The sequence below is a fragment of the Oncorhynchus nerka genome, linkage group LG26, assembly GCF_034236695.1.
Source record: "Oncorhynchus nerka isolate Pitt River linkage group LG26, Oner_Uvic_2.0, whole genome shotgun sequence".
NCBI lineage: Eukaryota > Metazoa > Chordata > Actinopteri > Salmoniformes > Salmonidae > Oncorhynchus > Oncorhynchus nerka.
The window spans coordinates 52,868,109-52,887,864 of record NC_088421.1 but is presented as its reverse complement, the minus strand read 5'-3'; the positions used below and the strand labels follow the sequence as shown (position 1 = coordinate 52,887,864).

At 40.4% G+C, this 19,756-nt stretch overlaps 1 pseudogene; it reads right to left on the bottom strand.

The window, feature by feature from the left end:
* The window catches only part of LOC135564920 (lethal(2) giant larvae protein homolog 1-like), an 86,678-nt pseudogene extending 82,577 nt beyond the window's left edge, over positions 1-4,101 (bottom strand).
* Between the last annotated feature and the right edge of the window lie 15,655 nt (positions 4,102-19,756).

Sequence of the window (19,756 nt, the reverse complement as noted above, 5' to 3'; positions counted from 1 at the left end):
TACCTGCAGCTCTCTAGTCCAGGTCGTCCCAGGAGACTGTAGTTGCGTTTTTCTTCCAGGTAGACCACACCCTCAGCTTGTTAGCCCCTCCCCTGTCCATCATGGGAAGCTCCGCCCAGCTCCCACAGGTGCAGCGTGTTGTCATCAAGCAGCGACAACAGACGGCCCTATCACAGAGCACAACACCAGGATGACATCACAGACCAGGAAGGAGGGACTGAAGGGGCTGAATTTGTAAATGCACAAATAAACCTACAAAATATCTGACATCATGAGGGGCTGCAGTGGCTTGTGGGTATGCAGTCAACCAGGGGGGGGGCTTCCAAATATCTGACATCATGAGGGGCTGCAGTGGCTTGTGGGTATGCAGTCAAATATCTGACATCATGAGGGGCTGCAGTGGCTTGTGGGTATGCAGTCAACCAGGGGGGGCTACAAAATATCTGACATCATGAGGGCTGCAGTGGCTTGTGGGTATGCAGTCAACCAGGGGGGGGGGGCTACAAAATATCTGACATCATGAGGGCTGCAGTGGCTTGTGGGTATGCAGTCAACCAGGGGGGGGGGACTCACAAAATATCTGACATCATGAGGGGCTGCTTGTGGGTATGCAGTGGCTTGTGGGTATGCAGTCAACCAGGGGGGGGGGCTACAAAATATCTGACATCATGAGGGGCTGCAGTGGCTTGTGGGTATGCAGTCAACCAGGGGGGGGGGCAAAATAAAAATATCTGACATCATGAGGGGCTGCAGTGGCTTGTGGGTATGCAGTCAACCAGGGGGGGGCGGGCTACAAAATATCTGACATCATGAGGGCTGCAGGGCTACAAAATATCTGACATCATGAGGGGCTGCAGTGGCTTGACATCATGGGGGCTGCAGTGGCTTGTGGGTGCAGTCAACCAGGGGGGCGGGGCTACAAAATATCTGACATCATGAGGGGCTGCAGTGGCTTGTGGGTATGCAGTCAACCAGGGGGGGCGGGGGCTACAAAATATCTGACATCATGAGGGCTGCAGTGGCTTGTGGGTATGCAGTCAACCAGGGGGGGGGGGCTACAAAATATCTGACATCATGAGGGCTGCAGTGGCTTGTGGGTATGCAGTCAACCAGGGGGGGGGGCTACAAAATATCTGACATCATGAGGGGCTGCAGTGGCTTGTGGGTATGCAGTCAACCAAAATATCTGACATCATGAGGGCTGCAGTGGCTTGTGGGTATGCAAAATATATCTGACATCATGAGGGCTGCAGTGGCTTGTGGGTATGCAGTCAACCAGGGGGGCGGGGCTACAAAATATCTGACATCATGAGGGCTGCAGTGGCTTGTGGGTATGCAGTCAACCAGGGGGTGGCGGGGCTACAAAATATCTGACATCATGAGGGCTGCAGTGGCTTGTGGGTATGCAGTCAACCAGGGGGGCGGGGCTAAAAATATCTGACATCATGAGGGCTGCAGTGGCTTGTGGGTATGCAGTCAACCAGGGGGGGGGGGCTACAAAATATCTGACATCATGAGGGCTGCAGTGGCTTGTGGGTATGCAGTCAACCAGGGGGGGGCTACAAAATATCTGACATCATGAGGGGCTGCAGTGGCTTGTGGGTACAAAAGGGGGGCGGGCTATCTGACATCATGAGGGGCTGCAGTGGCTTGTGGGTATGCAGTCAACCAGGGGGGCGGGGGCTAGACATCATGAGGGCTGCAGTGGCAAAATATCTGACATCATGAGGGCTGCAGTGGCTTGTGGGTATGCAGTCAACCAGACATCATGAGGGGCTGCAGTGGCTTGTGGGTATGCAGTCAACCAGGGGGGGGGGGCTACAAAATATCTGACATCATGAGGGGCTGCAGTGGCTTGTGGGTGCAGTGCAGTCAACCAGGGGGCAGTCAACCAGGGGCTACAAAATATCTGACATCATGAGGGGCTGCAGTGGCTTGTGGGTATGCAGTCAACCAGGGGGGCGGGGGCTACAAAATATCTGACATCATGAGGGCAGTGGCTGCAGTGGCTTGTCATGGGGGGCTGCATGCAGTCAAACCAGGGGGGCGGGGCTACAAAATATCTGACATCATGAGGGCAGTGGCTGTGGGTATGCAGTCAACCAGGGGCGGGGCTTGACATCATGAGGGGCTGCAGTGGCTTGTGGGTATGCAGTCAACCAGGGGGGGGCTACAAAATATCTGACATCATGAGGGGCTGCAGTGGCTTGTGGGTATGCAGTCAACCATACAAAATATCTGACATCATGAGGGGCTGCAGTGGCTTGTGGGTATGCAGTCAACCAGGGGGGGGGGCTACAAAATATCTGACATCATGAGGGCTGCAGTGGCTTGTGGGTATGCAGTCAACCAGGGGCGGGCTACAAAATATCTGACATCATGAGGGGCTGCAGTGGCTTGTGGGTATGCAGTCAACCAGGGGGGGGGGGCGGGGCTACAAAATATCTGCATGAGGGGGCTGCAGTGGCTACAACCAGGGGGGCAAAATATCTGACATCATGAGGGGCTGCAGTGGCTTGTGGGTATGCAGTCAACCAGGGGGCGGGGGCTACAAAATATCTGACATCATGAGGGGCTGCAGTGGCTTGTGGGTATGCTGTCAACCAGGGGATCCCCAAATTCAAATCTACCACATAATATGGTTCAATCAAGCCAACAAACTTCTCCTCTCAGCGCATTTTTATGACAAATTGGACAAAACTCATTGCATATTGTCATGAAATATTAAGACAGATAAACTCATTGCATATTGTCATGGTTGTTGGAGCACAATAAAGCATTTTAGATTGCAGAAAGAACCCAATGTGGAGGGACTGACTGAACACATTGTACCAGTAGCCTTTGGGGCCCCCTTTTGAGGGCAAAACATTTAACTGGGCCCCCCACCTCGAGGGCAAAACATTTAACTGGGCCCCCCCCACCTTGAGGGCAAAACATTTAACTGGGCCCCCCTCGACCATTTAACTGGGCCCCCCCACCTCGGGCAAAACATTTAACTGGGCCCCCCACCTCGAGGGCAAAACATTTAACTGGGCCCCCCACCCAAAACACCCCCCACCTCGAGGGCAAAACATTTAACTGGCCCCCACCTCGAGGGCAAAACATTTAACTGGGCCCCCACCTCGAGGGCAAAACATTTAACTGGGCCCCCACCTCGAGGGCAAACCATTTGCCTGCCCCCCACCTCGAGGGCAAAACATTTGCCTGGCCCCCGTCTTGGAGGCAGAGAGAACATTTTGTTTCAAAGTAAATTGACCAGTGGGCCTACTGAAAGAGGTTGTCCTTCTGGAAGGTTCTCCCATCTCCACAGAGGAACTCAGGGCAGCGTGCTGGCCGCTAGTGGCCCATTCCTGACCTAAATACTGGCTGAAATTCTGGAGAAATCCCAGATCTCTCAAATGGGAACAAAACCGAGGACCTCCTCATCTATCCATATCTGTAGAAGAAGTGACCTTAGTCTTACCCGTCCTTGGAGGAAGTGACCTAACAGTCTTACCCGTCCTTGGAGGAAGTGACCTTACAGTCTTACCCGTCCTACAGGAAGTGACCTTACAGTCTTACCCGTCCTTGGAGGAAGTGACCTTACAGTCTTACCCGTCCTTGGAGGAAGTGACCTTACAGTCTTACCCGTCCTTGGAGGAAGTGACCTTACAGTCTTACCCGTCCTTGGAGGAAGTGACCTAACAGTCTTACCTTTGGAGGAAGTGACCTTACAGTCTTACCTGTCCTACAGGAAGTGACCTAACAGTCTTACCCGTCCTTGGAGGAAGTGACCTTACAGTCTAACCTGTCCTACAGGAAGTGACCTTACAGTCTTACCTGTCCTACAGGAAGTGACCTAACAGTCTTACCCGTCCTTGGAGGAAGTGACCTTACAGTCTAACCTGTCCTACAGGAAGTGACCTAACAGTCTTACAGGAAGTGACCTAACAGTCTTACCTGTCCTTGGAGGAAGTGACCTAACAGTCTTACCTGTCCTTGGAGGAAGTGACCTAACAGTCTTACCTGTCCTTGGAGGAAGTGTATCTGCGCTACGGCTGCAGTGTCTCTGTGTAGTCCTGTAAACTCCACCCCTGGATAACACAGAACAGTCAGATCCATAACTAACAGAACAGTCAAGGAATACAGCTATATACACACAGCTATATACACACAGCTATATACACACAGCTATATACACACAGCTATATACACACAGCTATATATATACACACAGCTATATACACACAGCTATATACTACACACACAGCTATATACACACAGCACATACAATATATACACACAGCTATATACACACAGCTATATACACACAGCTATATACACACAGCTATATACACACAGCTATATACACACAGCTATATACACACAGCTATATACACACAGCTATATAATACAGCTATATACACACAGCTATATACACACACCTGCTATATACACACAGCTATATACACACAGAACAGTCTATATACAGCTATATACACAGCTATATACACACATATACACACATGCTATATACACACAGCTACTATATCACACACAGCTATATACACACAGCTATATACACACAGCTATATACACACAGCTATATACACAGCTACAGCTATATACACACAGCTATATACACACAGCTATATATCACACAGCTATATACACACAGCTATATACACTGATATACACACAGCTATATACACACAGCTATATACACACAGCTATATACACACAGCTATATACACACAGCTATATATACACACAGCTATATACACACAGCTATATACACACAGCTATATACACACAGCTATATACACACAGCTATATACACACAGCTATATACACACAGCTATATACACACAGTCTATATACAGCTATATACACACAGTTGAATATAACTAGCTATATACACACAGCTATATACACACAGCTATATACACACAGCTATATACACACAGCTATATACACACAGCTATATACACACAGCTATATACACACAGCTATATACACTAGCTATACACACAGCTATATACACACAGCTATATACACACAGCTATATACATACACACAGCTATATACACACACCAGTCATATACAGCTATATACACACAGCTATATACACAGCTATATACACACAGCTATATACACACAGCTATATACACACTAGCTATATACACACAGCTATATACACACAGCTATATACACACAGCTATATACACACAGCTATATACACACAGCTATATATACACACAGCTATATACACACAGCTATATACACACAGCTATATACACACAGCTATATACACACAGCTATATACACACAGCTATATACACACAGCTACATACAAGGAATATACAGCTATATACACACAGCTATATACACACAGCACAGTGGGGCAAAAACAGCTATATACACACAGTATTTAGTCAGCCTATTACACACATTGTGCAAGTTCTCCCAGCTATAAAATGCTTCACCTGTAAGAATATACACACAGCTTTCAACACAGCACATGTCCCACCAATGAGTGGCCTATTTCCAGTCTCCAGATCTCAACCCCATAGAACATCTTTGGAGGGAGTTGAAAGTCCGTGTTGCCCAGCAACAGCCCCAAAACATCACTGCTCTAGAGGAGATCTGCATGGAGGAATGGGCCAAAATACCAGCAACAGTGTGTGAAAACCTTGTGAAGACTTACAGAAAACGTTTGGCCTCTGTCATTGCCAACAAAGGGTATATAACAAAGTATTGAGATAAACTTTTGTTATTGACCAAATACTTATTTTCCACCATAATTTGCAAATAAATTCATTAAAAATCCTACAATGTGATTTTCTGGATTTTATTTTCACCATTTTGTCTGTCATAGTTGAAGTGTACCTATGATGAAAATTACAGGCCTCTCTCATCATAGACCACCATGTCTATATACCTGATCTACCTGTTGAATTAACTACTATTCACCACCACCATGTCTATATACCTGATCTACCTGTTGAATTAACTACTATTCACCACCACCACCATGTCTATATACCTGATCTACCTGTTGAATTAACTACTATTCACCACCACCACCATGTCTATATACCTGATCTACCTGTTGAATTAACTACAATTCACCACCACCACCATGTCTATATACCTGATCTACCTGTTGAATTAACTACTATTCACCACCATGTCTATATACCTGATCTACCTGTTGAATTAACTACTATTCACCACCATGTCTATATACCTGATCTACCTGTTGAATTAACTACTATTCACCACCATGTCTATATACCTGATCTACCTGTTGAATTAACTACTATTCACCACCACCATGTCTATATACCTGATCTACCTGTTGAATTAACTACTATTCACCACCACCATGTCTATTCACCATACCTGATCTACCTGTTGAATTAACTACTATTCACCACCACCATGTCTATATACCTGATCTACCTGTTGAATTAACTACTATTCACCACCATGTCTACCACCATGTCTATATACCTGATCTACCTGTTGAATTAACTACTATTCACCACCACCACCATGTCTATATACCTGATCTACTACCTGTTGAATTAACTACTATTCACCACCACCATGTCTATATACCTGATCTACCTGTTGAATTAACTACTATTCACCACCACCATGTCTATATACCTGATCTACCTGTTGAATTAACTACTATTCACCACCACCATGTCTATATACCTGATCTACCTGTTGAATTCACCACCACCATGTCTATATACCTGATCTACCTGTTGAATTAACTACTATTCACCACCATGTCTATATACCTGATCTACCTGTTGAATTAACTACTATTCACCACCACCATGTCTATATACCTGATCTACCTGTTGAATTAACTACTATTCACCACCACCACCATGTCTATATACCTGATCTACCTGTTGAATTAACTACTATTCACCACCATGTCTATATACCTGATCTACCTGTTGAATTAACTACTATTCACCACCATGTCTATATACCTGATCTACCTGTTGAATTAACTACTATTCACCACCACCATGTCTATATACCTGATCTACCTGTTGAATTAACTACTATTCACCACCATGTCTATATACCTGATCTACCTGTTGAATTAACCACTATTCACCACCACCATGTCTATATACCTGATCTACCTGTTGAATTAACTACTATTCACCACCACCATGTCTATATACCTGATCTACCTGTTGAATTAACTACTATTCACCACCATGTCTATATACCTGATCTACCTGTTGAATTAACTACTATTCACCACCACCACCATGTCTATATACCTGATCTACCTGTTGAATTAACTACTATTCACCACCATGTCTATATACCTGATCTACCTGTTGAATTAACTACTATTCACCACCACCATGTCTATATACCTGATCTACCTGTTGAATTAACTACTATTCACCACCACCACCATGTCTATATACCTGATCTACCTGTTGAATTAACTACTATTCACCACCACCATGTCTATATACCTGATCTACCTGTTGAATTAACTACTATTCACCACCATGTCTATATACCTGATCTACCTGTTGAATTAACTACTATTCACCACCTATATACCTGATCTACCTGTTGAATTAACTACTATTCACCACCATGTCTATATACCTGATCTACCTGTTGAATTAACTACTATTCACCACCACCATGTCTATATACCTGATCTACCTGTTGAATTAACTACTATTCACCACCATGTCTATATACCTGATCTACCTGTTGAATTAACTACTATTCACCACCACCATGTCTATATACCTGATCTACCTGTTGAATTAACTACTATTCACCACCACCATGTCTATATACCTGATCTACCTGTTGAATTAACTACTATTCACCACCACCATGTCTATATACCTGATCTACCTGTTGAATTAACTACTATTCACCACCACCATGTCTATATACCTGATCTACCTGTTGAATTAACTACTATTCACCACCACCATGTCTATATACCTGATCTACCTGTTGAATTAACTAACTATATACCTGATTCACCATTCACCACCACCACCATGTCTATATACCTGATCTACCTGTTGAATTAACTACTATTCACCACCATGTCTATATATCTACCTGTTGAATTAACTACCTGTCTGATCTACCTGTTGAATTAACTACTATTCACCACCACCACCATGTCTATATACCTGATCTACCTGTTGAATTAACTACTATTCACCACCACCATGTCTATATACCTGATCTACCTGTTGAATTAACTACTATTCACCACCACCATGTCTATATACCTGATCTACCTGTTGAATTAACTACTATTCACCACCACCATGTCTATATACCTGATCTACCTGTTGAATTAACTACTATTCACCACCACCACCATGTCTATATACCTGATCTACCTGTTGATCTATTAATTAACTACTATTCACCACCACCACCATGTCTATATACCTGATCTACCTGTTGAATTAACTACTATTCACCACCACCATGTCTATATACCTGATCTACCTGTTGAATTAACTACTACCACCACCACCATGTCTATATACCTGATCTACCTGTTGAATTAACTACTATTCACCACCACCATGTCTATATACCTGATCTACCTGTTGAATTAACTACTATTCACCACCACCATGTCTATATACCTGATCTACCTGTTGAATTAACTACTATTCACCACCACCATGTCTATATACCTGATCTACCTGTTGAATTAACTACTATTCACCACCACCATGTCTATATACCTGATCTACCTGTTGAATTAACTACTATTCACCACCACCATGTCTATATACCTGATCTACCTGTTGAATTAACTACTATTCACCACCATGTCTATATACCTGATCTACCTGTTGAATTAACTACTATTCACCACCACCACCATGTCTATACCTGATCTACCTGTTGAATTAACTACTATTCACCACCATGTCTATATACCTGATCTACCTGTTGAATTAACTACTATTCACCACCATGTCTATATACCTGATCTACCTGTTGAATTAACTACTATTCACCACCACCATGTCTATATACCTGATCTACCTGTTGAATTAACTACTATTCACCACCATGTCTATATACCTGATCTACCTGTTGAATTAACTACTATTCACCACCACCATGTCTATATACCTGATCTACCTGTTGAATTAACTACTATTCACCACCATGTCTATATACCTGATCTACCTGTTGAATTAACTACTATTCACCACCACCACCATGTCTATATACCTGATCTACCTGTTGAATTAACTACTATTCACCACCACCACCATGTCTATATACCTGATCTACCTGTTGAATTAACTACTATTCACCACCACCATGTCTATATACCTGATCTACCTGTTGAATTAACTACTATTCACCATGTCTATATACCTGATCTACCTGTTGAATTAACTACTATTCACCACCACCACCATGTCTATATACCTGATCTACCTGTTGAATTAACTACTATTCACCACCATGTCTATATACCTGATCTACCTGTTGAATTAACTACTATTCACCACCACCATGTCTATATACCTGATCTACCTGTTGAATTAACTACTATTCACCACCACCACCATGTCTATATACCTGATCTACCTGTTGAATTAACTACTATTCACACCACCATGTCTATATACCTGATCTACCTGTTGAATTAACTACTATTCACCACCATGTCTGATCTAATTAACCACCATGATATACTACCTGTTGAATTAACCACCACCATGTCTATATACCTGATCTACCTGTTGAATTAACTACTATTCACCACCACCATGTCTATATACCTGATCTACCTGTTGAATTAACTACTATTCACCACCACCATGTCTATATACCTGATCTACCTGTTGAATTAACTACTATTCACCACCACCATGTCACCATGTCTATATACCTGATCTACCTGTTGAATTAACTACTATTCACCACCATGTCTATATACCTGATCTACCTGTTGAATTAACTACTATTCACCACCACCATGTCTATATACCTGATCTACCTGTTGAATTAACTACTATTCACCACCATGTCTATATACCTGATCTACCTGTTGAATTAACTACTATTCACCACCATGTCTATATACCTGATCTACCTGTTGAATTAACTACTATTCACCACCACCACCATGTCTATATACCTGATCTACCTGTTGAATTAACTACTATTCACCACCACCATGTCTATATACCTGATCTACCTGTTGAATTAACTACTATTCACCACCATGTCTATATACCTGATCTACCTGTTGAATTAACTACTATTCACCACCACCATGTCTATATACCTGATCTACCTGTTGAATTAACTACTATTCACCACCACCATGTCTATATACCTGATCTACCTGTTGAATTAACTACTATTCACCACCATGTCTATATACCTGATCTACCTGTTGAATTAACTACTATTCACCACCACCACCATGTCTATTAACTATATACCTGATCTACCTGTTGAATTAACTACTATTCACCACCACCACCATGTCTATATACCTGATCTACCTGTTGAATTAACTACTATTCACCACCATGTCTATATACCTGATCTACCTGTTGAATTAACTACTATTCACCACCATGTCTATATACCTGATCTACCTGTTGAATTAACTACTATTCACCACCATGTCTATATACCTGATCTACCTGTTGAATTAACTACTATTCACCACCACCATGTCTATATACCTGATCTACCTGTTGAATTAACTACTATTCACCACCATGTCTATATACCTGATCTACCTGTTGAATTAACTACTATTCACCACCACCACCATGTCTATATACCTGATCTACCTGTTGAATTAACTACTATTCACCACCACCATGTCTATATACCTGATCTACCTGTTGAATTAACTACTATTCACCACCACCATGTCTATATACCTGATCTACCTGTTGAATTAACTACTATTCACCACCATGTCTATATACCTGATCTACCTGTTGAATTAACTACTATTCACCACTATATACATCTACCTGTTGAATTAACACCATGTCTATATACCTGATCTACCTGTTGAATTAACTACTATTCACCACCATGTCTATATACCTGATCTACCTGTTGAATTAACTACTATTCACCACCACCATGTCTATATACCTGATCTACCTGTTGAATTAACTACTATTATTCACCACCATGTCTATATACCTGATCTACCTGTTGAATTAACTACTATTCACCACCACCACCATGTCTATATACCTGATCTACCTGTTGAATTAACTACTATTCACCACCACCATGTCTATATACCTGATCTACCTGTTGAATTAACTACTATTCACCACCACCATGTCTATATACCTGATCTACCTGTTGAATTAACTACTATTCACCACCATGTCTACCACCCACCATGTCTATATACCTGATCTACCTGTTGAATTAACTACTATTCACCACCACCATGTCTATATACCTGATCTACCTGTTGAATTAACTACTATTCACCACCACCATGTCTATATACCTGATCTACCTGTTGAATTAACTACTATTCACCACCATGTCTATATACCTGATCTACCTGTTGAATTAACTACTATTCACCACCATGTCTATATACCTGATCTACCTGTTGAATTAACTACTATTCACCACACCATGTCTATATACCTGATCTACCTGTTGAATTAACTACTGTCTATATACACCACCACTACATTCATGTCTATATACCTGATCTACCTGTTGAATTAACTACTATTCACCACCATGTCTATATACCTGACCACCTGTTGAATTAACTACTATTCACCACCACCATGTCTATATACCTGATCTACCTGTTGAATTAACTACTATTCACCACCACCATGTCTATATACCTGATCTACCTGTTGAATTAACTACTATTCACCACCACCACCATCTACCTGTTGAATTAACTACTATACCATGTCTATATACCTGATCTACCTGTTGAATTAACTACTATTCACCACCACCCATGTCTATATACCTGATCTACCTGTTGAATTAACTACTATTCACCACCACCACCATGTCTATATACCTGATCTATCTACCTGTTGAATTAACTACTATTCACCACCATGTCTATATACCTGATCTACCTGTTGAATTAACTACTATTCACCACCACCATGTCTATATACCTGATCTACCTGTTGAATTAACTACTATTCACCACCACCACCATGTCTATATACCTGATCTACCTGTTGAATTAACTACTATTCACCACCACCATGTCTATATACCTGATCTACCTGTTGAATTAACTACTATTCACCACCACCATGTCTATATACCTGATCTACCTGTTGAATTAACTACTATTCACCACCACCATGTCTATATACCTGATCTACCTGTTGAATTAACTACTATTCACCACCACCATGTCTATATACCTGATCTACAATGTCTATATGTCTATATACCTGATCTACCTGTTGAATTAACTACTATTCACCACCACCATGTCTATATACCTGATCCCTGTGATCTACCTGTTGAATTAACTACTATTCACCACCATGTCTATATACCTGATCTAAATTAACTACTATTCACCACCACCATGTCTATATACCTGATCTACCTGTTGAATTAACTACTATTCACCACCACCACCATGTCTATATACCTGATCTACCTGTTGAATTAACTACTATTCACCACCACCATGTCTATATACCTGATCTACCTGTTGAATTAACTACTATTCACCACCACCATGTCTATATACCTGATCTACCTGTTGAATTAACTACTATTCACCACCACCATGTCTATATACCTGATCTACCTGTTGAATTAACTACTATTCACCCACCATGTCTATATACCTGATCTACCTGTTGAATTAACTACTATTCACCACCACCATGTCTATATACCTGATCTACCTGTTGAATTAACTACTATTCACCACCACCACTACATGTCTATATACCACCACCACCATGATCTGACCTGTTGAATTAACTACTATTCACCACCATGTCTATATACCTGATCTACCTGTTGAATTAACTACTATTCACCACCACCATGTCTATATACCTGATCTACCTGTTGAATTAACTACTATTCACCACCACCATGTCTATATACCTGATCTACCTGTTGAATTAACTACTATTCACCACCACCATGTCTATATACCTGATCTACCTGTTGAATTAACTACTATTCACCACCACCACCATGTCTATATACCTGATCTACCTGTTGAATTAACTACTATTCACCACCACCACCATGTCTATATACCTGATCTACCTGTTGAATTAACTACTATTCACCACCACCATGTCTATATACCTGATCTACCTGTTGAATTAACTACTATTCACCACCACCATGTCTATATACCTGATCTACCTGTTGAATTAACTACTATTCACCACCACCACCATGTCTATATACCTGATCTACCTGTTGAATTAACTACTATTCACCACCATGTCTATATACCTGATCTACCTGTTGAATTAACTACTATTCTATATACACCACACACCACCATGTCTATATACCTGATCTACCTGTTGAATTAACTACTATTCACCACCACCATGTCTATATACCTGATCTACCTGTTGAATTAACTACTATTCACCACCACCATGTCTATATACCTGATCTACCTGTTGAATTAACTACTATTCACCACCACCATGTCTATATACCTGATCTACCTGTTGAATTAACTACTATTCACCACCACCATGTCTATATACCTGATCTACCTGTTGAATTAACTACTATTCACCACCATGTCTATATACCTGATCTACCTGTTGAATTAACTACTATTCACCACCACCACCATGTCTATATACCTGATCTACCTGTTGAATTAACTACTATTCACCACCACCACTATATACCTGATGTCTATATACCTGATCTACCTGTTGAATTAACTACTATTCACCACCACCATCTACCTGTTGAATTAACTATATTCACCTGTCTATACCTGATCTACCTGTTGAATTAACTACTATTCACCACCACCATGTCTATATACCTGATCTACCTGTTGAATTAACTACTATTCACCACCACCACCATGTCTATATACCTGATCTACCTGTTGAATTAACTACTATTCACCACCACCATGTCTATATACCTGATCTACCTGTTGAATTAACTATTCACCACCACCATACTATTCACCACCATGTCTATATACCTGATCTACCTGTTGAATTAACTACTATTCACCACCATGTCTATATACCTGATCTACCTGTTGAATTAACTACTATTCACCACCACCATGTCTACTATACCTACCTGATCTACCTGTTGAATTAACTACTATTCACCACCATGTCTATATACCTGATCTACCTGTTGAATTAACTACTATTCACCACCACCACCATGTCTATATACCTGATCTACCTGTTGAATTAACTACTATTCACCACCACCATGTCTATATACCTGATCTACCTGTTGAATTAACTACTATTCACCACCATGTCTATATACCTGATCTACCTGTTGAATTAACTACTATTCCTGACCACCATGTCTATATACCTGATCTACCTGTTGAATTAACTACTATTCACCACCACCACCATGTCTATATACCTGATCTACCTGTTGAATTAACTACTATTCACCACCACCATGTCTATATACCTGATCTACCTGTTGAATTAACTACTATTCACCACCACCATGTCTATACTATTCACCTGATCTACCTGTTGAATTAACTACTATTCACCACCACCATGTCTATATACCTGATCTACCTGTTGAATTAACTACTATTCACCACCACCATGTCTATATACCTGATCTACCTGTTGAATTAACTACTATTCACCACCACCACATGTCTATATACCTGATCTACCTGTTGAATTAACTACTATTCACCACCATGTTGAATTAACTATATACCTGATCTACCTGTTGAATTAACTACTATTCACCACCACCACCATGTCTATATACCTGATCTACCTGTTGAATTAACTACTATTCACCACCACCATGTCTATATACCTGATCTACCTGTTGAATTAACTACTATTCACCACCACCATGTCTATATACCTGATCTACCTGTTGAATTAACTACTATTCACCACCACCATGTCTATATACCTGATCTACCTGTTGAATTAACTACTATTCACCACCACCATGTCTATATACCTGATCTACCTGTTGAATTAACTACTATTCACCACCACCATGTCTATATACCTGATCTACCTGTTGAATTAACTACTATTCACCACCACCATGTCTATATACCTGATCTACCTGTTGAATTAACTACTATTCACCACCACCATGTCTATATACCTGATCTACCTGTTGAATTAACTACTATTCACCACCACCATGTCTATATACCTGATCTACCTGTTGAATTAACTACTATTCACCACCACCATGTCTATATACCTGATCTACCTGTTGAATTAACTACTATTCACCACCACCACCATGTCTATATACCTGATCTACCTGTTGAATTAACTACTATTCACCACCACCATGTCTATATACCTGATCTACCTGTTGAATTAACTACTATTCACCACCACCACCATGTCTATATACCTGATCTACCTGTTGAATTAACTACTATTCACCACCACCACCATGTCTATATACCTGATCTACCTGTTGAATTAACTACTATTCACCACCACCATGTCTATATACCTGATCTACCTGTTGAATTAACTACTATTCACCACCACCACCATGTCTATATACCTGATCTACCTGTTGAATTAACTACTATTCACCACCACCACCATGTCTATATACCTGATCTACCTGTTGAATTAACTACTATTCACCACCACCACCATGTCTATATACCTGATCTACCTGTTGAATTAACTACTATTCACCACCACCATGTCTATATACCTGATCTACCTGTTGAATTAACTACTATTCACCACCATGTCTATATACCTGATCTACCTGTTGAATTAACCATTCACCACCATGTCTATATACCTGATCTACCTGTTGAATTAACTACTATTCACCACCACCACCATGTCTATATACCTGATCTACCTGTTGAATTAACTACTATTCACCACCACCATGTCTATATACCTGATCTACCTGTTGAATTAACTACTATTCACCACCACCATGTCTATATACCTGATCTACCTGTTGAATTAACTACTATTCACCACCACCATGTCTATATACCTGATCTACCTGTTGAATTAACTACTATTCACCACCACCATGTCTATATACCTGATCTACCTGTTGAATTAACTACTATTCACCACCACCATGTCTATATACCTGATCTACCTGTTGAATTAACTACTATTCACCACCACCACCATGTCTATATACCTGATCTACCTGTTGAATTAACTACTATTCACCACCACCATGTCTATATACCTGATCTACCTGTTGAATTAACTACCACCACCACCATGTCTATATACCTGATCTACCTGTTGAATTAACTACTATTCACCACCATGTCTATATACCTGATCTACCTGTTGAATTAACTACTATTCACCACCACCATGTCTATATACCTGATCTACCTGTTGAATTAACTACTATTCACCACCACCATGTCTATATACCTGATCTACCTGTTGAATTAACTACTATTCACCACCATGTCTATATACCTGATCTACCTGTTGAATTAACTACTATTCACCACCACCATGTCTATATACCTGATCTACCTGTTGAATTAACTACTATTCACCACCACCACCATGTCTATATACCTGATCTACCTGTTGAATTAACTACTATTCATATGTCTATATACCTGATCTACCTGTTGAATTAACTACTATTCACCACCACCATGTCTATATACCTGATCTACCTGTTGAATTAACTACTATTCACCACCACCACCATGTCTATATACCTGATCTACCTGTTGAATTAACTACTATTCACCACCACCATCTACCTGTCTATATACCTGATCTACCTGTTGAATTAACTACTATTCACCACCACCATGTCTATATACCTGATCTACCTGTTGAATTAACTACTATTCACCACCACCATGTCTATATACCTGATCTACCTGTTGAATTAACTACTATTCACCACCACCATGTCTATATACCTGATCTACCTGTTGAATTAACTACTATTCACCACCATGTCTATATACCTGATCTACCTGTTGAATTAACTACTATTCACCACCATGTCTATCTACCTGATCTACCTGTAATTAACTACTATTCACCACCACCACCATGTCTATATACCTGATCTACCTGTTGAATTAACTACTATTCACCACCATGTCTATATACCTGATCTACCTGTTGAATTAACTACTATTCCACCACCATGTCTATATACCTGATCTACCTGTTGAATTAACTACTATTCACCACCACCATGTCTATATACCTGATCTACCTGTTGAATTAACTACTATTCACCACCACCATGTCTATATACCTGATCTACCTGTTGAATTAACTACTATTCACCACCACCACCATGTCTATATACCTGATCTACCTGTTGAATTAACTACTATTCACCACCACCATGTCTATATACCTGATCTACCTGTTGAATTAACTACTATTCACCACCACCATGTCTATATACCTGATCTACCTGTTGAATTAACTACTATTCACCACCACCATGTCTATATACCTGATCTACCTGTTGAATTAACTACTATTCACCACCACCATGTCTATATACCTGATCTACCTGTTGAATTAACTACTATTCACCACCACCATGTCTATATACCTGATCTACCTGTTGAATTAACTACTATTCACCACCATGTCTATATACCTGATCTACCTGTTGAATTAACTACTATTCACCACCACCACCATGTCTATATACCTGATCTACCTGTTGAATTAACTACTATTCACCACCATGTCTATATACCTGATCTACCTGTTGAATTAACTACTATTCACCACCACCACCATGTCTATATACCTGATCTACCTGTTGAATTAACTACTATTCACCACCATGTCTATATACCATCTACATTGAATTAACTATATACCTGATCTACCTGTTGAATTAACTACTATTCACCACCATGTCTATATACCTGATCTACCTGTTGAATTAACTGATTCACCACCATGTTATACCTGATCTACCTGTTGACTTAACTATATTCACCACCATGTCTATATACCTGATCTACCTGTTGAATTAACTACTATTCACCACCACCACCATGTCTATATACCTGATCTACCTGTTGAATTAACTACTATTCACCACCACCACCATGTCTATATACCTGATCTACCTGTTGAATTAACTACTATTCACCACACCACCATGTCTATATACCTGATCTACCTGTTGAATTAACTACTATTCACCACCACCATGTCTATATACCTGATCTACCTGAATCTACCTGTTGATCTACCTGTTGAATTAACTACTATTCACCACCACCACCATGTCTATATACCTGATCTACCTGTTGAATTAACTACTATTCACCACCACCATGTCTATATACCTGATCTACCTGTTGAATTAACTACTATTCACCACCACCATGTCTATATACCTGATCTACCTGTTGAATTAACTACTATTCACCACCATGTCTATATACCTGATCTACCTGTTGAATTAACTACTATTCACCACCACCATGTCTATATACCTGATCTACCTGTTGAATTAACTACTATTCACCACCACCACCATGTCTATATACCTGATCTACCTGTTGAATTAACTACTATTCACCACCACCATGTCTATATACCTGATCTACCTGTTGAATTAACTACTATTCACCACCACCACCATGTCTATATACCTGATCTACCTGTTGAATTAACTACTATTCACCACCACCATGTCTATATACCTGATCTACCTGTTGAATTAACTACTATTCACCACCACCACCATGTCTATATACCTGATCTACCTGTTGAATTAACTACTATTCACCACCACCATGTCTATATACCTGATCTACCTGTTGAATTAACTATGTGTCTATATACCTGATCTACCTGTTGAATTAACTACTATTCACCACCACCATGTCTATATACCTGATCTACCTGTTGAATTAACTACTATTCACCACCACCACCATGTCTATATACCTGATCTACCTGTTGAATTAACTACTATTCACCACCATGTCTATATACCTGATCTACCTGTTGAATTAACTACTATTCACCACCATGTCTATATACCTGATCTACCTGTTGAATTAACTACTATTCACCACCACCATGTCTATATACCTGATCTACCTGTTGAATTAACTACTATTCACCACCATGTCTATATACCTGATCTACCTGTTGAATTAACTACTATTCACCACCACCATGTCTATATACCTGATCTACCTGTTGAATTAACTACTATTCACCACCATGTCTATATACCTGATCTACCTGTTGAATTAACTACTATTCACCACCACCACCATGTCTATATACCTGATCTACCTGTTGAATTAACTACTATTCACCACCACCATGTCTATATACCTGATCTACCTGTTGAATTAACTACTATTCACCACCACCATGTCTATATACCTGATCTACCTGTTGAATTAACTACTATTCACCACCACCATGTCTATATACCTGATCTACCTGTTGAATTAACTACTATTCACCACCACCACCAATTAACTACTATTCAC